Source organism: Oryctolagus cuniculus, chromosome 6 (assembly GCF_964237555.1).
Source record: "Oryctolagus cuniculus chromosome 6, mOryCun1.1, whole genome shotgun sequence".
Classification (NCBI taxonomy): Eukaryota; Metazoa; Chordata; class Mammalia; order Lagomorpha; family Leporidae; genus Oryctolagus; species Oryctolagus cuniculus.
Window position 1 is genome coordinate 10405836 of NC_091437.1, and position 23614 is coordinate 10429449.

The 23614-nt window shown below is 39.7% G+C and overlaps 1 protein-coding gene and 1 non-coding gene across 5 annotated transcripts in view; both read left to right on the forward strand.

The window, feature by feature from the left end:
* Positions 1-23614, forward strand: part of PRR16 (proline rich 16) — a 187441-nt gene that overhangs the window by 72060 nt on the left and 91767 nt on the right. The window lies entirely within an intron of this gene.
* On the forward strand, positions 16024-16130 carry LOC127490834 (U6 spliceosomal RNA). The gene has a single exon (XR_007919229.1). It is a non-coding gene; the product is annotated as a U6 spliceosomal RNA (small nuclear RNA).

The window sequence follows — 23614 nt, forward strand, 5'->3', positions numbered from 1 at the left end:
ATGTCATCATACTGTTCCATATGCAAATATAAATAGAAAATAAATGATTTTACTATAAAAATCCAGTTGTGCCATTTCAGAATTGACAAACCTTTTTCAAAATAAGTATTTCAGAACTGGCATGCTTCCTTAATATCCAGTGAAGAGAGTGGTCAATGGAATAGTAATGTAGGAATTCAGACAAGAAAATTCTTCTTTCAGTTGCATTTGCAGCTTGGTCATAAATAAAATTGAAATTGCAGCTTGGTTCCAAACTGAGGGACAATTCTCTATCCAAATATGAAAAGAAGATAAGGATGGCAGATATGAATAAGAGAGCTAGCATTATAGAATAAAGACTATGTTTCAGGTCCTGTTTTCCCTGTTGAATAGCCACTGTTTGATGTAAGCCTTATGGGAGCCCAGATTCTAGCCTTCCAAGCTCATCACATCTGAAGCAGCTCTTTTGCTGCCAGTGGAATTGGATGATAATGTGAAGTGCTTGTGGGATAAGTGGGATTAGGGGGAAGGGTATAGCAGACACCTGTCATTGTTTCTTAGGCGTTCACCTGAATGCAGGGAAGGTGGCCCGACAGCTGAGGCAGCTGCTGCGTGCATGCTCTACTGAGAGCAACCCATGGCAGTGCCGTTCACAAAGGGAGGGTTCTGTCAGCGCAGAGGGAGAAGCCACCCGTTTGTGATGCAGGTTTCTATTGCCAGTTTCCCAAGAACTGTGCTAATAATCTCCATGCATTGTTTTCATATTTGTTTGGCTATGCAAATAGAATGCATTAAGAGACCTACATACCCACTGATTACCTGGAGGCCTGTGTCCCCTGTAACTTTCCAGTTGGCTTTTTGTCTTGCAGTCTTGCTCATTCCAAACAGGAGCGCATGAAGACTTTGATGTTGCCAGTTTCTGTGATCCGAATTCTTCTAGGCAAAGGCATGGCGTGGGGTTAAAATGCCCCTGTCTATACTGGAGTGATGGGGTTTGATTCCTGGCTCTGGTTCCTGATCTCACCTTTCTGCCAGTGAAGACCCTGGGAATTAGCCGATGAAAGTTCACGCAGTTGCGTCCCTACTGTACACGGTAGAGACCTGCATTGGGCTCCTGGTTCCTAGTGTCAGCCTTACATAGCCCCAGCCCTTGAGGGCATACGGAGAGTGAACCAGTAGATGGGAGCTATCTGGCTGTCTGCCTGTCTCTCTGATTTTTCTTTCTTGTCTGTCTCTTCAAAAATAGAAAATAAAAATTTAAAAATTCAAAAACCCCTTCATCTCAGAACAGTCATCCTGTGCTTTCCAGTGTATGTCAGTTGGACTGACTTGGTTTACTTTAAGGATTAAACAGGTCCAGATCCTCCTGTGGACTGTGAGTATGTATTGATTAAGAATACATGCCTGAAATTTTATCTTAGCCATTTTTTTAAAAAAATTTTTAGTGTATGAAAGCATTACAGAGAGGCAGAGAGAGAGAGGTCTTCCATTCACTGGTTCACTCCCTGAATGGCTGCAATGCCTGGAGCTGAGCTAATCCAAAGCCAGGAGCCAGGAGCTTCTTCCAGGTCTCCCATATGGGTTCAAGGGCCCAAGCACTTGGGCCATCTTCTGTTGCTTTCCCAGACCATAGCAGAGAGCTAGATTGGAAGAGGATCAGCCAGGACTCAAACTGGTGCCCATACGGGATGCTGACACTGCAGGTAGCGGCTTTACCCGCTGCATCACAAGGCCGGGCCTCCAATTTAGCCATTTTTATGTGGTTTGCTGCTGCTACGTTCTGTGTGGTTTGTTTTACTTTGGGGAAATAGAACCATCCTGAGCAGATCAATTGCAAAGCCCACATTCACCTGGGGGACTGCCTGGGTATTAGCCTTTATACATTCTCAAGCAAACAGATTCCATTGCTACCTGAAGACAAGTCTTCGAGGATATGTTTCTTTTAGTACATTCTCCAGTTGTCTCTCCTCTTACAGTATAGAATTGTCTTTATAGCCTGGGTATTTACTGAGGATTGCTACAACAAACAGCAGTGTATTAAATTTCTTAATTTCTAAGAAAGCTCTTAAAGATAGGTATCACTTATGAATGACTTTTTTTTTTTTTTTGACAGGCAGAGTGGACAGTGAGAGAGAGAGACAGAGAGAAAGGTCTTCCTTTGCCGTTGGTTCACCCTCCAATGGCCGCTGCGGCCGGCACTCCGCGCTGATCCGATGGCAGGAGCCAGGAGCCAGGTGCTTTTCCTGGTCTGCCATGGGGTGCAGGGCCCAAGCACCTGGGCCATCCTCCACTGCACTCCCTGGCCACAGCAGAGAGCTGGCCTGGAAGAGGGGCAACCGGGACAGAATCCGGCGCCCCAACCAGGACTAGAACCCGGTGTGCCGGCGCCACTAGGCGGAGGATTAGCCTAGTGAGCCGCGGCGCCGGCCACTTATGAATGACATTTAATAAAATGCTAATTGGGTCGGCACTGTGGTGAAGCCGGTAGAGCTACCATCTGCAGTGTTGGTATCTGTATGGGTGCTGTTCAAATCCTGGATGTTCCACTTCTGATCCAGCTCCCTGCTAGTGCACTTGGGACAGCAGTGGAAGATGGCCCAAGTCATTGGGCCCTTGTACCCACATGGGAGAACTGGATGAAGTTCCTGGCTCCTGGCTTTGGCCTGGCCCAGTTCTGGCAGTTGAGGCCATTTGGGGAGTGAACACAGTAGATGGAAGATCTCTCCCTCTCTCTTTGTAATTCTTTCAAATAAAATGAGTACATATTGAAAAAAGATAAACACTGATTAAAAAATGTTTTTAACCTGTTAGGGTCAAAAAATTAGTTGTCCTTTCTAAGATATTGATTGGTATTCTTTCTTTCTGTACAAAGAACTAGTTATGAAATTGAAAAATATAAATATACACACTTATTTTTCTTCTCTGGAAGCTTCTGCTCTTCGGATATAGTGCTACTCAACCAAAATCTATATTTCTAGATTTAGATGTAGACATTCATGCATCTATATATTTCATATTTACTTGCCTATTCTTTTGTATATTTTATTCTGCTTGCATGATAATGGATTGCGTTCTTGCAGACTGCTTCAACTGATCATTTTTAATACTATTGAACATGTGCATGTATGGTGACAAGATGTAAGATGGCTTTAGGAGATCTGGGTACTAGTATTGCAGTCAATGTTTAGCTTTGGGACTTTGGGCAGATTTCTGGGGATTTGGGTTATTAATTTTTCTTGTGTAGACTAAATGGTTTGATTATATGTAATTATAATTCTGTGGTTTCCTTTAATCCTTAAATATGGATTGTAATATATCATTGCATTTCAGTCCATTAAGTACTTAGTAGAAGAAATATGAACCACACCTGATAATTAGGTTATTGATAATTCACAGTTATTTAATATCCCTTTAATGACCTTTTCAAAGTTAGGCTTTATGTACATGGATAATTCTGAAGAAAAATTTTGGAACTGATTCTACTTGATAGTGTTTTTGAATATTTCAAAATCAGGGACGGTTAGATGTAGAGGTTTAGTTTCTATTACAAAATAGGTTATAGGGGGCTGGCTCTGTGGCTCACTTGGCTAATCTTTCACTTGTGGCACCAGCATCCCATATGGGTGCTGGGTTCTAGTCCCGGCTGCTCCTCTTCCAGTCCAGCTCTCTGCTGTAGCCTGGGAGGGCAATGCAGGATGACCCAAGTGCTTGGGTGCTTGCACCCGCAAGGGATACCAGGAAGAAATACCTGGCTCCTGGCTTCGGATCGGCGCAGTGCCGGCCGTGGTGGCCATTTGGGAAATGAGCCAACGGAAGGAAGACCTCTCTCTCTCTCTCTCTCTCTCTCTCTCTCTCTCTCTCTCTCTCTAACTCTACCTGTCAAATAAATTAATAGTAATAAAAAGTAGGTTATAGATTTCACTTTATAATAAAATCATTAGGAATTAGCCATTCTACCATAATAAGGGTTTTGTTTAACCTTAAAAATTTCTATGGTCCTAGCTAGAATAAAGGCACTGAGGTCTACTCCATTTAAAGGTTGAAAGACAGTTACAAAGTGAATTGACCTAATGACTCTAAGATAAATTATGTATGATTTATTGAAAGGCAGATAGAGTGAGGGAGACAAACTGAAAACTCCCAGCAGCTGGTTTATTCTCCAAATGCCCACAACATCTGGGCTGGGCCAGACCACAGCCTGGAGCTATCTTTTTGTCTCCTGTAGGTCAGAGACCCAGCCATGTGAGACATCACTTGCTGCCTCCCAGGGTGCGTATTATCAGGAAGCTGGAATCAAGATCTAGAACGAGGACTTGAACCCTGGTGTAGAATAGGGGATGCAGACATCCCAAGCAGCATTTTAACTGGCTATGCCAAATGCCTGCCCCGACATTTATATCATTTACTTCTAGAAATAATGATCTTTGTTTTTTAATTCATATGTCAATTTTTTACCAAATGATACTACATGTCAGTAGCTTACAACTGCTCTTATATAATCAAATTTTTTAAAAAATTACTGTCTGCTTTATTTACATGAGTTTCAGCTTACATGTTCAGTTTTGACATCCGAGTTAAAATGCACAGGCTTCTTTTGAAGGCTTGTTGGTTTTTTGTTTGGGTCGTGTTTGAGTAATGGCACCCTGAACTCTAAATTATCATACAACATTTAATGGCTTGTGTTAATGATCTGCCACTGAAGGGTCCCAGTGTATCTGGTGGTACAATGGTTAGTAACAGTAGTGTGGAGCTAGTATAGTGTGTGTGTGTGTGTGTGTGTGTGTTGCATTTTTGCTGAAATCCTAGCTGAACTTTTCCATTTTTTCATATGTTATCTGTTAAAAAAATAACTGGGAAAATTTAAAGAAATGTTAAAGCTAGGTAACCTTTAAAAATAAAGTGGGTAAGTCGTAGAGTTACATGTGTCATTGAGATCAGGTGACTTGCTTAGGCTGTATTCTGCCTGTGGAAATCAGTGCATTAAAACCTGTTACCTCATTAAACTTGCTTAAATGTGGAGGAAGATGTCAAAACTAGTAGTTTCAAAAAGAAGTGTTTCTTCCATGTTTACTGCATTACTAATTCATCTAAGTATGATCCGAAAAAAAGCTTGGATATTTGAAATGAAGCTTTACTTCAACTCTTATCTCTGCATTTACATTTGTGAGATTTCTAGTAATCCTCTACCCTGACTCATAATACAAAAATAAAATAATACTTCCCAAGTGAAGATTTCTGGAATGAAATAAAGGAGGAATATTTCCTGTTAAACAGCTTTGTTAATTCTAAATTGCATCATAAACCTTAGTACTTATCATGTCAAAACCCAGTGCCATTGAAATATCTTTCTATTTAATTGTCTTGAGTATTGGGCTTATTATTATAAGTACAATTAACTTTATAACTACATTGCATATGAATTTCATTCCTGGTATTTGGACATTTCAATTTATTCTAAGTAGTTCTTCTCCTGCGCATTGGCAGGGTTGAGTTAGCCTACTCATACATGGATCGTAGCTCATAGCATGACTAACTGGGCTGTGTGACCCTGTACTCCTGCCCGTTCTAGTAGAGGTTACCAGGACAGCTTGATTGCCGGTATACTTCTGTGTTCTGATGATGTTCACCACAACGCAGAAATGGGCTGGCCCCACACCTGTCTGCCACTGAGGTGTGCTGGGAAATGTGTGATGTTGGCTGACAGAAGTGTTTTTGGTCAGATTTCAGGATATGAAATACAGTGAAGAATTGAAGCACAAGTGTCTTGTTCTAAAATGATTAAGTTAGTTTGTCAATATACATAGTAGAAAATGTAAACATTCCAAAGGCCATGCACTTACCAGTTAAGACTGTGACCTTTGGGTCCATGCCTCTTCCTGCTGTTCCTGGAGAGCATCTGTGTTTGCTTGAATAGCTTCCCAAGCGATTCTAGAGGAAGTTCTCTGTCAGAAACACACTTGTACTGTCACTTAGCCAGTTATTCTGCATTTGAGTTTCTATTTGGTCTTTGATGTATTACTCTTAAATTGGTAAAAATGTTATTTTCTTGTATGTCTGATGAAATACTGTCAATTGCGCTTCTGTCTGTTCCTGTGGCATACTCAACTCCTGTACAATTTCAAAGTAAACAGTTTTTCAGCAATTTGTGTTCAGCTTTTCATGTTTATCAAATTGATTTGTGCTATGCCTTCATGCTTATCATATACTATATTGTAAAAATTGGTATATATGAAGAAACCCATTTTCTGAAAACCATCTCACATTTGCCATTAAAACCAGTCTTGGTAGTATTGCAAGTGCTAATGGACACTTAGATCCCCTAGTTCAAAAAACCTTCCCAGTCTGCTGTGAACTTTTTGGCCTGGTTTCTGTTTCCAAAGCACAATGTGCTTGTGCAGGCTCCTGGCCACCTGGCTGACCCTCCTCCTACTTCCTTCCTGAGGGCCTGGACCCTGCCTTGGCCCCTTAGTTCCCCTCCCAACCACATTTGACCTCCTTCATCAGAATTGACAGTTCCTGGAGGCTGATAGGACCGGCTCTGCACTGCAAATGATCTGTCCTTTGAACGTAGCCCTGTCATATCCAGGGTACAACCTGTCTTCTCTGCTTCCGTCCATCCCCTCTCAGGTCCAGCATGTATCCGCTGGATGAATCTGCACTTGCAAGGTGTATTTCTTACATGATACAACAGAACTTTTTATTTAATGAAATGAATGTCCAGGGACCATTGTGTGGGTGGTTGTTAGTACACTGTTAGTAAGCATCAAACAGGTCATGACAAGTCTTGTGATGTGATGTAGTTGCTACTCTGTGTATCAGTCATCATTTGGGGCATCTGGGAACTACAGAAAAACTGCTGCATATCGGGCCATGTGTGTATTGCAAATGCCAATACGTTATCCTAATAAGCTGACTTTTAAAAAATTCCATGTCTGCAGGTCCCCACCCAAGCATGTTCTAGATAAGCAGGACTGGGATAAAGCTCAAAGGGTCTGTTTTTTTTTTTTTTTTTTTTTTTTTTTTTTTTTTAAATCTCCCTACTTAGCTGGTGAAAAATTCCTGCCTCATGGAGAAAATGATGAACTTTCTATGCCTGGTTATGATCAGGGATAGGTGATATTTATGGGAAATGTCTTTCCTGAAAAAAAAAATAAAGTCACCTGTGGAAAAATGATTAATATGGTATGTAAAAAAGGACATAAGGAACCTACTCCTGGCCCTCAGTCTCCCCATCTTCTCCACTCTGTAATCAAGAAAACCAGTTCTAAACAGCAAACACTGTTTCTTACTTTTGTAGTCAGCACGAGAATACAAACATGAGAATTATACATTCTTTAGTAATGATAGATTACATACCACCACAAATATGGTTAAGTGATTTTGCTGTGTGTGTGTGTGTGTGTGTGTGTGTGGTTGGTACAAGGATTTAAACATTAACTGATACACTAGGTGAACTTGTCAGAGCCATCTAAGTTTTGTGAAATGATTCTAATTAGTTTTCAGAAAGCCATATAATGTATTTGGAATTCCATCATCACTGGTCCCTGACACAGTGGAATCGTTACCTGCTTCCAAAAGCTTTTATAAGAGCTCCCCTTGATGATGCCTCTACTTATGAAATTTTTCTTTCTGACTCTGGGTCATTTTTCCCTTCAACTCATTATCTTGTGTCTTCGACACTGACAAACTTGAGTGGGAATTTGGGTACCATGCAGAATAAGCAAGGATGTAATGTTTCTTTAATAAGGATTTACTGTTTGGAAAGATGGAATGAAATAAAACTCCTTGTCTCTGAACTGAAAATGCCTACAAGTTATACAAAGGAACAAGCATACTACAGCATAAGGGATGATGTCTGCTGCACTAGAAAATTCTAAAAGATATGACAGAAATACAACATTACTTCCCCAAAGACTAGCGTCAAAGTGTGTGGTTTACTATGACATCCTAGAGTGATCAAGGAAGGGTTCAAAAAGAAGGGAGGTAATCTGGGCTTTGCAGTGTGGGTGGGCATTGGCCACGTGGAAGAGAGGAAATAGTAAATCCCAAGGGAGTGTGTGGACTCCGGAGACCACCTGCCTGAGAATGGCTAGGTACAGGGCTGATGTCAAAAAGCAACTGGGCATAAGACTGGGGAGATGTTACAACTTCCATAACCTAGGCAAAAGAAATCCTATTTGAAGAAAAATAGTGGGGATTATTAGGTCATGCCAGTTTAAAATCCCAGGGATAGGATTCAAGTTAGAAATGGCATATTTGGGCCTGAAGACATCATCACAGCCCGATTCCTCTATTAGTATTTCTTTACCCCTTGTCTCCAGATTTTCCCTGTTTCCAGGTTATAAGCTGGCATCTCCTACTAGCAAATCCAAGCGATGAGAGCAGCTCTCTGATAAATGTAACAGAAGACCAACAAAACTCTCCTTCCCAGAAGCTCCAGCGAGAACCCCTGTGGGGCTTACCAGGCTAGCTCTGCACCAGTCACTCTAGACAGAGAGGATGGGATCTATTGATACCAAGTTCCGTTCCTACAACTGGCATTGTATCACACCTACCTTAACTACTGAAAATGAGAATGAATTTATCAAGGAAAAATTAGGGTATGGTTGGTGCAGACATCCTGCATAGGTTTATATGTTCGGCCAGATGTATACTGTAGGGACTGAGTGATCACAGATATTTTGACCAGATATTTTGGTCTTAAGCAAAGAATAATGGAAAAGGGGTAGCATACAAATACCAGTGTGATGCTAATTATTTTACGGGGAAACTCTTGAAGATACCCAGTAGAAGACATGTAAAATAATATTCATTGTAGCACTACTTACTTTCGCAAACCTGAAAACCATCTAAATGCCGATCAAGAAAAGGCATACTCAAAAAAAAAATCACCAGCAAAATGAACAAACTATAACATGCAACAGTATGGACACATCTTAGTAATGAATTGTTAAATGAAAAAAAATGGATTACCAAAAATTATAAACACGATACCCTTTTGTATATTTGAAAACAACTAAAGCTTAAAATATAGTTTTAATGAAGATACTAATACAATAACATACAAAAAGGTGTGAAACAGAAAATAGACAAATAGACAAGTGAGTAGTCAACAGAGATGGCAGAAGTATGTGATTTTGCACAAAACGGGATATAAGATGATACAGCATGCTGGGGTGGGATTGTAAGGGTGATTTTTTTTTTTTTTTTTTTTTTGTGGTGAGGCTTCTTAAAGTCCTTGCTTGGAAGGTGCTTTTAGGCATAGAATGGGTGGCATGACAGAGTGAACCCCATGCATGACAAAGGAGCACAGCTGCTCTGGGCAGAAGCAGCAGTAAACACAAATGCAGTAATAAATGCAGGTGGGGGGTTGCACTTGGCCCACAGGAAGTGGGTACAAGAAAGAGTGGTGAGATGTAAGAGCAGTGTCAGGAAGTGCAGATCGTGTGGGGCTGTCAAAGCCAGTGCAAGCGCCTGGCTTCACTCACCTCAGTGAGACAGGAGCCCATTGGAGGGCTTTGACAGAGGAGTGACAGGTTTTTAAAGGGTTACTCTGGCTGCTTTGTGAAAAGGATAGAAATATGAAGCTTGGCATCATGGAGATCAGATACCAGAAACCTTTAAAGTTACCCATGTGAGGGATGATGGTACCTAGTTAATTACTTTGGAATAAAAATATCCCGAAACTTGATGGCTTACAGCAATCATTGTTTCAATGTTGCTTTTGTGAGCAAAGGATATGGGCAGGACCTTCAGCTGGGTGATTCTGTTTCATGTGGGCCAGAGTTGGGGGGGGGGGGGTTGTATTTAGCTGGCAGCTTGTCTGGAGGATGCAAGAGTGCTTCATACACATGCCTGGTGCGTTGGCAGGAACATCGAGATCAGGCTGGCAAAGTCCCCCTCTCCCTCCATTTTGTCTCAGGGACTCTTGAGGTCATCTTTCCTTCGTGGTATTCAGAGTGTCTACATGGAAGTTTACGCTTTCAATAGCAAATATACCAAGAGACTGGATCTTAAGACCCGGTTCTAGAATTTGGCACAGCATCCCTTCTGTCCTGCTCTATTAGTCCAAGTAGCACAGTAGCAGTTAAAAAATTGCTTTTGTTTTCTTGGAGGAGGAACTCACAATTTGTGGCCATATATAGTCCACCATAGTTAAACGAGATGCAGGTTGTGGATCAGTTCCATATAAACTTTAAAAGGAGAACAGCCAATTTTTTCACATAAGAGCTGGAGGAACAGATTTATAATCTGGGATAGGGTCAGTCATGGTCAGGAATATGCGATGTGATATTTTGTACATGTTAAGGTTAAGTTGCCTGTTGGATATCGAAGTAGGCATACTACCAGGCTGTTGGATATATGAGTCACAAGTTCAGGAGAGAGCTCTGAGCCTGTGTCTCCTTTATGTGCAGTATGGTATTTAAATTAATGGGACTGCATGAATTTCATTACAGTAGGTGCGTAAGAGGAGAGATCTAATTACTGAAGCCTTGGAAAGCTCAAATGTTAATGATTACAGAAAAGAGAAGTATTTAGTAATGATACCAAGAAACAGTAAGTTATGAGTCAAAAAACCAGAGGAAAATGCTAACCAGGAAACTGAGTGAAAATATTTGCAGCTGTAGGCAATAATCAAATTGTTTGCTGCTGATTCATTAAATGAGGACTAAAAATTGAATATCATTTGGAACCTGAATCCATTGGCAACTTGCAGAAGATAATTTTGTTTGAGATAGAAAAAGATAAATGCGGTAAAAATGACCTCAAGGTAAAATAAGAGAGCCAGTAGAGAAAGCAGCTGTGGACAAAGGGCATAAGACACTCTCCAGCATGCCTTTTGTCTACCAACAGGAAATGCTTCTCTTCCCAGTCTTGGGCTGTCTCTCTAAACAAAGGCAAATGGAAGCCCTGGGTGTTTCCATCAGCTTAAAGGCATTTGCTAAAGATGATGTCTGTGAATTAAAGAATATTGACCAGAATTGTTTCTGGCTGTTGGATATGTTTCTGCTAAATACCCAAGATATTTCATCACTTTGAATTCAAATGCCTGTTTGAAAATTTTTTCTTACTGTGATGTCAAAATGGCAAGAGGAATAAATTCCAATTTCAAGCCCATGAGGAAAAAGAAATTGAATTTGAAAGACTTCGGGCTTACATTTCTCAGCTGGCCATAGATCACACCATTAGCCATTGTCTCATTAATATTTCCTGCCTTGATTCTGCAGAAATTGGGCAATGCCCCGACTTTGTCTTGGACTCACTTAGTACAACTTTAGAAAGCAGCACAGGGGCCCTAGGGAACTTGAACCAGCAGGTAGCATACCTGAGTTCCTGACTTGCTGTGCTAACTATTTTATGCGTACTATCTCATAGCATCCTTTGTTTAAATTGAAGTAGGAATTATTATCATTGCCATATTACAGCTGAGGAATTGAGAATTAATGAGATTAAATTATTTGTCCATGTCCTACAAAAAATTCCAGAGTCAATCTGAGAAACCAGGCAAAATCCACAGCACACAAACTTTGAATGCCAACTCTGTTGCCTTCCGTAGATTTGATTTTATTAGTTAAGTAAGGCTCATACCAACTTACCTTCTTATGTTTATTTTGAGAAACAACTGCAAGCATGTATAAATGCCCTTTTAAGATTGTGAAACACTATAATTTAGAGATAATTTCTGCATGAAGACTGCAGTACATTATTTGTCCTTTTGCTTGACCTATATTTTTAAGGTTGCTGGTTTCTAACACCTTTCCCTGGTCTATTCCTGAAGTTCCAGACCTTTTTAATTCTAATGAAATAGAGTGGCAAGTTAGGTGATATATTTTTCAGTGTTCCATACATAAAAACAAATGATTTACTTGTTCATTTTTCTGCAAAAGTAAGTCACTTATTAGTAATGAATAAATAAATATTTTTGTGAGTTTTGTACAGCCTTGATGTGCTTAGTTTTCAGACTAATTATTCTCAATTAGCTTCTGAAAAACAGCACAGCATAAAAGAGCATTTATAGGATTCAAGAGATAAAAGGTGTTACTTGATTTTCATAACATTCAAAGATAATATTAAACTGAAAAGAAAATGGGAAGAAAATTTTGAAATGCTATTTTATTAAGAAAATAAAACTTCAAGTTCTCTATCCTTCATGCATTATTAGATAAGATAATGTACATTTATTTTGCTTTAATTCTGATATTATTTTACCCAGAGGAATGCAAATAAGAGGAATCAAAGCCATTAACCTCTTCTTTCTACCAATTTATGGTGTCTGTGAAACTAATCATTTCATACATCAAAAGGTGTGCTGAACCATATTGTAGGCCATGTGATCTGATTCTTATCTTCTTCAGCTAATCATTAATGGAGACTTAACATTATAAATTTGGTCAGTATCCGTTTGAAAAATCCAGTGAGGGATATTTGGATTTTAAAGGCACTTGTTTAGCAATCTGGAACGTAGATGAGCCGTGATAAAGAATTTGATTTTAGCAGTCTTGAATGTTCAGGATGCAGTTTTGGTCTGTCTTGAATCTCTCCCGAAGCTGTGGAGACCTTAGCGTTCCTCAGAGCTGAGTCTAACATAGACCCTCTCTGTCCCTGTGTCTGCTTGTTGAGAACTGGCAGTTCATTTGCTGCTAGAATACATTTATTCTTCTGGGCAAAGGATCATGTTCACACTAGATTAAAGAGTTCTTGGAAGAAATGGATTTGAGAGAAGTGTTTTGTTTTATTGTTCTTCTATTCTAATCCTGGTGTTTTAAGTTATAATACATTGATAAATGAGAAGACCCAACTTTCCCTTTTACTGAATATTGAATCAACCATCTGCTGGCTGAGAATTTTTGTATGAAAAGTTCTTATTTTAAGATAAATTAGAGCCGGTGCCGTGGCTCACTAGGCTAATCCTCTGCCTGTGGCGCTGGCACCCCGGGTTCTAGTCCCAGTTGGGGCACCGGATTCTGTCCCACTTGCTCCTCTTCCAGTCCAGCTCTCTGCTGTGGCCCGGGAAGGCAGTGGAGGATGGCCCAAGTGCTTGGGCCCTGCACCCGCATGGGAGACCAGGAGAACACCTGGCTCCTGGCTCCGGATCAGCACAGTGCACTGGCCGAAACAGCCGTTTGGGGGGTGAACCAATGGAAGGAAGAGCTTTCTCTGTCTCTATCTCTCTCTCTCTAACTCTGCCTGTCAAAAAGAAATAAATTAGAGCTTTTGAAATATTTTTATGAATGTATAATAATACCACAGCTTCATTTTTTTTTAATGTTTGGCTAATATAAAGTGTAAAGGACAAAGTAGAATATAAAGCATAATCTCAATGCAAAAATTAATGCTTTCAGCAGTCATTGAATACCCAGTGTAGTAATTTTCTAAATGAGACTAGTCTTAAATCTTGATGATGTTGTTCTTAAGGTAAATGAAATTGCTAGTTTTATCACTTCTCACATCTTTTAATTGTACTTAGTTCTTTCATGAATAGGCAAAATATTTACTTGCAAATCAGGGTCCTTTTATAACCATAGATCTTTTGAATTTGTATATAAATATTGATTGTCATTACATTATTAAATGTTGTTAGTTAGAAGAATGCACAAACCACTTCATTCACGAAACGTTTATTGGGCTCCTGCATTATACCAGCACTAAGGTAGATGCTGTGAGCATAAGAACTCAAACCCTTTATTCTCTTAGGAAACCAGCAGGTTGTAGAGTTAGGAATATGTCGCTCCCCCTCTTCGTGGAGGAACGACACAGGACCCTGCACTGTTCTTTTGTCTGCTCGGCCCTCCCTGGGTTTGCTGCTGGTTCTTCCCGGGTTGGCTGCTGTCCCTTCCACCTCCGTGGAAGGGCGGTTCCCCCTAGCCACTTTCCCCACTTCCGCGTGGGAGCGGCACACCGCCAGCCGGCTCTCTCGGGGGCTGCACAGGTGTTCCTCTTAGATGTTCCTCTTAGATGTTCCTGGTGCATGTTGTCTCTCTCCTCCTTTATAGTCCTCTTCCACCAATCCCAACTCTGCTACCCACACGCTGAGCACGCTGCTCTCCTCCAATCAGGAGCAGCTCCTGCAGCTTGTCAAGTTGGTGAGAGGCAGCTGTGTAGAAGCTGTTTACTCCTCTCCCAGCGCCATATTGTGGGAGAGCAGATGCATAGAATAAGTCTTAATTCCAGTAACTTAGTCTAGTCTGAGTTGCTCCCCACAGGAATATTATTGAAATATTTTGTTACTTTGTAAGTAATAAAATATATATTATATAGCAAATATTTAATATATATTTTATAAGATAGATATCTTAAAATTAAGATATTATAGTATCTTGGGCCGGCGCTGCGGCTCAACAGGCTGATCCTCCGGGTTTTAGTCCCAGTCAGGGCGCCAGATTCTGTCCCGGTTGCTCCTCTTCCATCCAGCTCTCTGCTGTGGCCTGGGAGTGCAGTGGAGGATGGCCCAAGTGCTTGGGCCCTGCACCCGCATGGGAGACCAGGAGAAGCACCTGGCTCCTGGCTTAGGATCAGCACAGTGCGCCGGCCGCAGCGCGCTGGCTGTGGCGGCCATTGGAGGGTGAACCGATGACAAAGGAAGACCTTTCTCCCTGTCTCTTTCAAAGTCTACTCTTCCTGTCAAAAAGAAAAAAAGATATAGTATCTTAAAGTACTTTCTAAAAAGAAGAAGTTATTTATAATAGTTTCTGTTTTGCATTTGTGCAAAAATTAGGTTTAATTTAGTACCTAAAGGGAGTGAAGCTGTGGAGAAAATGTTTCTTTTCAGTAAATAATGCCATTTCAATTGAATAAGCACACTAGAATTAACCTTTGAACCTTTGTTCATATCATTACAAAACACCAACTTTAGAATGATTATAGTTCTGAAAGTTAATTTTAGACCTTATAGATTTAGATTAACAAATTAAAATACCTTAATGACATTGAAGTAAGTAAACTAATGTTTTTAAAAATACAGAGGGTTAGGGATGGCTGGTTGGGACACCTGCTCTCTTTATTTGAGTGCCTGGGTTTGAGTATCAGCTCTGTTTCTTGACCCCAGCTTCTTGTTAGTGTGCAACATGGAAGGCACAGGTTATGGCTTGAGTGCTGTCACCAACATCAGAGTCCTGGATTGAGTTTCTTGCTTGCCACTTCAGCCCCACTATACCCTGCAACACCAGGACTGTAACAGTTCATTGTATATTTCTCGGTGCCACTGGAATCTGTCAGTGGACCTGGGGAAGAATCTACCTGCATTCCACCTGTCTGGAATCATACCCACCTGAGTAAAATCTCCTGTATACCTTGTAGTCACCCTGTAGCACTGGAACAGGGTCCAGTTCACATCCCCTAGCCCTAGGACTATGGCTGTTGGTATTATAAACCTCAGCATCAGTTGGCTTCTCCTAGAAGGACCTGAGGAAGGGTCCATCCGTATCACACAGTCACACAGCCACAGGAGTTGGTGCCATACGCCCCAGCATCACTCAGGCTTGCCAGCAGGTCAAAGGGGCAGCCACCGTTGCCTCAGCAGCAAAAACAAGGCCCTGGCTTTCATATTCACCAGGCAGAATGACTCTGTGCTCTCTGTGGACCAAGGATATACACCTAAGGAAACCCTACATTATCTCAAAGCCACACTCCTGTCCCTATGAGCTACAGCAGACTAGTCCACTGTGTCACTTTCAGACATAGCTGATATTGACTAAAACAAAAGAGATCACTTACCACACTCCTGGTCTCACCTAGAATGAAAATTCAAGCAACAAGCCAGGTGGCACACCGCATTCTAGCTCAACGATGCGCTCTTTTACAATAAGACCTACACCATAAAGAAGAAGGGAAGAGTGTGCTAGATGGTCAGACATCAGCATAGGGACACGGGAGACAAGAAGAAGCATGGTGGCCTCATGCTTCCTGGAGAGCACCATACTTCTCCAGAATTAGCTCCTGAACTGAAGACACTATGAAATGACAGGTGCGGAATTCAGGGTAATGATTGTATGGAAACTCACTGAGATACAAGAAAGTAAGATAGACTACAGAAATGAGGAGATAGTGCTCGCTTCGGCAGCGCATATACTAAAATTGGAACAATACAGAGAAGATTAGCATGGTCCCTGTGCAAGGATGACACACAAAGAAATGAGGAAATAACTGAGTGGCATGAATACAAATATTATTTAGAAGACAGAACTCTTTAAGAAGAAGCAAATAGAAATTTTGGAGATGAAATCTTCAGTCAGTGTAAAGGAAACATGATCTAAAGCTTTAAAGAAGAATAGACCAAGTAGGGGCAAGAACTTCTGACCTCAAGGATAAGAATTTGGAAATAACCTAATCAGAAACAAAGAGGAAAAAATTAAAATTACAATGCAAGTCTATGGGAAATGTGGGATACAATTAAATGACCAAGTATTCATGTTATAGATATTCCTGAAAGAAAAGAAAAGGAAAAAAGCATGAGGACCTGCTAAATGAAATAATAGTAGAAAATTTCCTAGGTCTTGAAAGAGACATGGACATCCACATAGAATACGCTCAAAGAACTCCAAGCAGACTAAACTGAAAAAGGTCTTCTCCAAGGTGTCCTGTAGTTACGTTGTCAAAAGTTAAAAACAAGGAAAGAATCCTAAAGACCATAAGAAAAAAGTGTCAAGTCACAAATAAGTGAAAACTAGTTAGATTAACATTATCAGACTTCTCTGCAGAAACCCTATAGGACCAAGAGTGGGATGATACATTCAAGGTCTTAAAGGAAAAAAAAAAAAAAAAGCAACGTCCAACCAAGAATATTATATCCTGTGAAGCTGTTCTTCAGAAGTGAAGCAGGAATGAAGTGTTTTCTAGGTGAACAAAAACTGAGAGAATTCGTCACCACTAGACCAGCCTTATAAAATTTCTGAAGAGCATCCTGCATTAGAAGTAAACATCATGAAAACACATGATATCACCAAGTCCAATAATAGAGCAGATAGAACCATTATCTGATCAACAAAATGAAAGATCTTAATTCTTATCTGTCAGTACTGACCTTGAATATCAATGGATTAAATTCACCAACCCCCCCCCAAAAAAAAAACGTAAACAAAACCCCAGTAAATGATGCCTATGAGAAACTCACTTCAAAAACAAAATTGCAGACTGAAAGTGAAGGTTTGGAAGAAGATACTAGGTAAATGGAAACCAAAAGCAAGTAGGCATAGTGGTCCTGATACCAGATAAAACAGATTTTAGATCAAAAACTATAAAAATAAAGTGACATTATATTTTTAGAAAAATTTAATTCAACAAGAAGACATAATAGTCATATATATTTACATCTAACACAAGACCACCCAGATATATACAGAAAATATTATTAAACATAAAGGAAGAAATACATTCCAGTACAATAATACTGAGTGACTTCAATACCCAAGTTTCATCAGTGGACAGAGGATCCAGACAGAAAAATCAATAAAGATAACATCAGAGTTGAAACATACTATCTAGCGGATGTACCTAACAGACATTTACAGGACATTTCACCCAGCAGCTACAGAATATACATTCTTCTCTTCAGCCTGTGGAGTATTTTCTAGGATAAACTACAGAAGTCAAGTCTCAACAAATTTAAAATGATTGAAGTCATACTGTCTATCTTCTCAGGCAATAAAGGAATAAAACTAGAAATCAACGCTAAGAAGAACAATAGAATACTCATAACCACTTAGAAATTAATCAGCATGCTACTGAATGATCAAAGGGTCATTGAGGGAATTCAAAAGAAAATCAAAAACCTTCTTAAAATAAATGAAAATGAAAACACAACATATCAAAATTTGAGGGATACAACAAAAGCAGCATTAGGAGGGAAGTTTATAACATTAAGTGGTTACATTTAAAAAAGAGAGGTCTCTCAAATTAAAGAACTAATGATTGAGGCTGGTGTAGTGGGTAAAGCCATCGGCTGCAGTGCCAGCAGTCACGGCTGCTCCATTTCTGATCCAGCTCTCTGCTATGGTCTGGGAAAGCAGCAGAAGATGGCCCAAGTCCTTTGGCTCCTGCACCCATGTGGGAGACCTGGAAAAAGTTCCTGGCTCATGGCTTCGGATTGGCACAGCTCCAGCCGATGCAGCCAATTTGGGAGTGAACCAGTAGATGGAAGACCTCCCTCTCTCCCTCCCTCCATTCCTCTCTCTCTTTCTCTCCCCCCACCCCGACTCTGTAACTCTGACTTTGAAATAAATAAATAAATCTTTTTTAAAAAGAAGTAATGATGCTTCTTGAAGACTTAGAGAACAAGAATGATCTAACCCCAATGTCAGCAGGAGGCGACAGATAATAAGGATCAGAGTGTGAATGAATGAAATTGAAATTAAAATTTAAAAAAAAAATGAAAGATCGGAAACATGAAAAATTGGCTTTTGAGAAGATGAACAGCCTGGATAAACTTCTAGCCAAACTAACAAAAAAATAAAAATAAACAAAATTTGAGATGACACAGTAAACAGTACAACTGATACCACTGAAATACAAAGGATCAAAAGAAACTACTATGGAGAATTATATGCTAACAAACTGGAAAACCTCAAAGAAATGATACATTTCAGGATTCATATAATCAATGAAGATTTTTAAAAAATATTTAAGTTATACAAGTTTCATGTATGTCATATATACAGATTTAGGGACATAGTGATATTTCCCACTGTACCCTCCTTCTTGCCCACGCTCCATCCCATGTTCCTCTTCCCTCTCCCATTCTTACTCTTAATTTTTACACAGATCTATTTTCAGTTTACTTATGGTTGTAAAGTTAACCCTACATCAAATAAAAGAGTTGAGCAAATAGTATAAAGAAAAAAAAACCACTATTCCTTAATGGAATAGACAAGGATTGTAAACAATCATCAAATCTTAAAATGTCCATTTCTCTCCAGTACATTGCATTTTGTCCATGGCCATACCACCCTGAATGTGCCTGATCTCATCTAATCTCAGAAGCTAAGTAGAGCGGGCCCGGTAAGTACTTGGATGGGGGACCTATCAAGATTAAGTGCCATGGGGCTGGTGCTGTGGCAAAGAGGGAAAAGCCTCCACCTGCAGTGCTGGCATCATGTATCAGTGGAGAAAGTGTCGTTAGCTTTTGTTCCTGCTAGGTTTTGAAAAAGTTTTGTTTCCTAGACTATTTGTCAGGATGTTTCCACATTTGATTTTTTCCAGGATTTAACAGGAAAAAAAAAAAAAAGGACAAAGAATTGCCACCCAAAACTAAAATAATCACTTCCATACCCTTCCATACCAAAGAAGGCAACATGAAGCTGCAGTTTGAGTCCTGGCTCTTCCACTTCCAGTCTAGCTCTCTGCTCATGCACCTGGGAAAGCAGTATAAGAAGGCCCAAGTCCTTGGGCTCCTGCAGCCACATGGGAGACCTGGAAGAAGCTCTTGGCTCCTGACTTCAGGTTGTCCCATCTCCAACCGTTGAGCCCATTGGAGGAGTGAACCATTGTGTGGAAAATCACCCCCCCCCCTTTCTCTTTCCCTCCCTCCCTCCCTCCCTCAGTCTTTCTTCCCCATCCCCTCCTCTCTCTCTGGCTCTTTCTCTCTGTAACTCTGCTTTCAAATAAATAAATCAATCTTAAAAAAAAATCAAGTCAAAAAGAGACTATCTAAACAGACTCATAAGAAACAATGAGAATGAAGCAGTAATCAAAAATCTTCCATTAAGGAAAAGTCCAGAACCCGATGGTTCTACTACTGAATCTATAAAATGTTCACAAAGATAGTAACTCCAGTACTCTTCAAACTATTCCGAAGTATTGAACAGCCTGGAACTCTGCCAAACTCTCTTTATGAAGCCAGCATTCCAAAACTAAACATAGACGCAAAACAAATGAAAAACCACAGAACATAGATTAATGAACATAAATGCAGAGACTCAACAAAGTACTATGAAATCAAATCCAAAACCATATCAAAAAGATCATACATCTTGATTAAGTGGGATTTATCCCCGACATGCAAGGGTGGTTCAACATTTCTAATCAATTAATGTCATAAATCACATAAGTAGAATGAAGAACAAAAACCATATGGTCATGTCAGTAGATGCAGAGAAAGCATTTGATAAGATTAAATATCCCTTCATGATTAAAAAAAAAAAAAACCTTCACAAATTAGGAATAGAAGAAACATTCCCCAAAATTATAAAGGCTTTATATCACAAACTAACTGGGAAGTAACTGAAAGCATTTCCCCTCAGTGCAGGAACAAGAAGAGGATGTCCACTTTCTCCATGCTTATTCAACGTGGTACTGGGAATTTTAGCAAGAGCAGTTAAGGTGGAGAAAGAAATAAAGGACATTGAAAGTGGAAATGAGGAAGTGAAATTATCCATGTTTGCATGTGACATGTTGTTATACATGGAAAATCCCAAATATTCCACCAATGAGCTGCTGGAATTGATAGACCAATTCAGTGAAGTTGCAAGTTACTGTTTTTTGTATGTTTATTTTGTACCTTTTTTGTATGCTAATGATGAACTCATAGAGAAATCAAGAAAAATCCCATTCACAATGGCCACACAAAAATCAGATTTTTAGGAATGAATTTAACCAAAGAAGTGAAAGATCTCTGCAATGAGAATTAGCAAACATTGATGAAAGAAATCATCAAGGACATAAAAAATGGACACATGTTCCTTGCACATGGAACAGAGGAACCAGCGTCATTAAAGTGCTATACTATCTAAAGCAATTTACACATTCAGTGAACTCCCTATCAAAATACCATGGAATGCTTTGCATTTACAGAACTAGAAAAAACAATCCTCAAATTCATATGGAATCACAAAAGATTCCAAATAGCCAAAGCAATCCTACACAAGCAAAACCAAGCTGGAAGCATCACAATACCTGATTTCAAAGCATACCTCAAAACCACGTAATTAAAACACCTTAGTATTTAAGAATTTGTTGTATATAAATAAAAGTAGAAGCACTGAGTTCAAGTAATTTGAATTTGGGTTTTATAAATTTAAAAATCTGTCCTTTTGGCATGAATGGGGTGATACAGTGGGTTAAGCTGATACCTAGAATGTGAGCATCCCATATTGGACACCTTGGGACTACATTTCTGTTATAGCTCTCTTCTTATGCACCTTGGAAACCAGCAGATGAAGCCCAAGAGCTTGGGCCTCTGCCATCCATGTATGAGATCTGGATGGGGTTCTTGGCTCCAGCCCCAGCCAGTTCAGCTATCTGGGGAATGAACCAACAGATGAAAGATTTCTCTGTCTCATTCTCTGTCTTAAATTTGTGTTTTTCCCTCTGCCTATCTCTCTGCCACTATACATCTCAAGTAAATAAATCTTAAAAATGTATACTCTTCTTTTCATCTAGATGTGGAGGGAGAAGAAACAGGCTGTAACTGTATGCCTGACTAAATGTTTCACTTAAAGTGGTCTCTGTACAAGTTGGGTTGTGAGATACATGCCTTTGGGAGTCTACAAATGCTAGGGTGGAGTTGGATCCCCTGTAGCCTGTTGGCTTTTAGAGAGGAAAAAAGCTTTGTGAAATGGGCATTCTTTTGTGGCAAGTGTCTAGAAATCTTACCAGGTGGGACAGAAGCTTCATTGAAACAATAATATTTTGTTTTGCATATTTTAGCAGACTGCCTCTTTTTCTCCCATTTCCTGCCTCATAGATCTTGCAGTTATCCTTGGCTGTGCCACCTCCTTTGTAGATGGTCAGCTATCATGCCTCTCCATTTTATTTCCATAAAAGTAAAATCATTATGCAAAGTTTATTTCACTTTGCTACAGGCTTCCTGGAAGGGACTTACTTCAAATGCAAGTGGTCTTGAAAAACCATTCATGGATTTCAATTTTGTTTATGCCAAAATAAACTTTTATAATTCTGTTATTCCACAAATTTCTAAAAATATATTTATTATTATTGGTTGGTCGGTTGGTTGGTTGGTTTTTTGCCAGAGGGAGAAAGAGCTGCAATCCACTGTCACTTCACAAATGCTCACAGTGGCCAGGGCTGGACTGCTTCAAAGCTCAGAGCCAGACACTTAATCTGGGTTTCCCACGTGAGCAGCAGGAACCCAGCTGCTTAATCTGCTGTCTTTTTGCTTCCCAGAGTGTGCATTAGTGGAAGCTAGAATGATTAGCACAGCTGAGCATCGAACAGAAACACAGTGTTGTGGAACTTGGGGCATTTTTACCACGTGGTTAAGCATCAATCCCTTCACAGACTTTTTGAAGTCCCCTCATGTACCTTTGCTTCCAAAACCAGTTAGACTGCAGTTAGAATAAATAGAGGGTTGTAATTTTCTCTCACATCTTCCGAGTACTGCAGGCATTAGTGGATATTATTTACATATTTATCCTTAAGCTAAATAATTGGAAGAGAGGGCTTCACTACTCTGAAGCTTTTGTGTGCGTATTTGATCCAGATAATTCTTTACTTCATGCAGAGAAAATCTACAGGTGATTTACTTAGTTTATGAGCAAAAACAATAGCTACATGAACTTAAGCTGCATGCTAATGAGTGCATAAATGATGGTCAGAGTGAGTCAGAGAAGAATATGCTATGTTCATTCAGAAATTACATCCCCCTTTTGTCTGTTAACTTTTTAACTTAGTGGTGGCTCTTCACTTGGCACAGGAGTGTAGCAGGAAGAATTGACTGTCCGTTTTTGTACTACTGTTACAGCACCCGAGCGCTGTGATGCTGGATTTTATGTGTGAATTTGAATTACCATGAGGTGTCCATCTACTTGATAAACATTATTCTGGGTTTGCCCATGAGGATGTTTTTGATTCAGATTTGTTTGAATTTTTAGACTCAGTAAAAGAGGTTGATTTCTTCATTTTGGATTTTTGCCTGGGGGGAAAAATTAGGAAACCATTCTTCATTAAAAATAATGACTAATAAGCATTTGTCTTGAAAAATCTTTGTTCTTAACCTCATTAACTTATCTAGTAAGTTTAAATCCTGCATAGGGAAAAAAAATAAGAGACAATCATATTGTGCGTATAGGGAACACATGGCTGACTGAGCTGGGACAGAGATCTTGTTCTGTCTTCATGATTAGTCACAGCTCTTCTTGGGTTTTGAACCTGCTGTTTGGTGCTGGAACTTACTCTTTTAGCTCTCCTGGTTGCCAGGCCTTAGGATTTCAACTGGAGTGGTACCGTTGGCTCTCTTGGCTCTGCAGTTTGCCACCTGCAGATCTTGGGACTTCTATAACTTTCTAAGCCAAATTCTTGTAACAAGTCTACCTCTCTGTCTCTCTCTTATATATGTGTATTTGTATAGTTTTTTTTTTTTTTTATACAGTCCACTTTCCATTAACTTTTTGAGGATCCTTCATGTATATGCATTTCAAAAATTTTTTTGAGTATGTAGTTTATCCTAACAAGACATTTGGTAAAGCTTAGATTTTCTTATGCTGATACTCTTTTTTGTTTTTAAAAATGGGTGAATTCTAAAAGATGGCTCAAAACAGGTGAGCACGTCAGTATGATTCACATATAACTACGTACCATGATGTCCACAGACAATAGTTGTGCTGCATCAAGGACACACTTTGAAATTTTAACAAATCTGCCCAAGAAGGCTTTTGTATTTTTGCTGCAAATGTCCTTGTTGAAA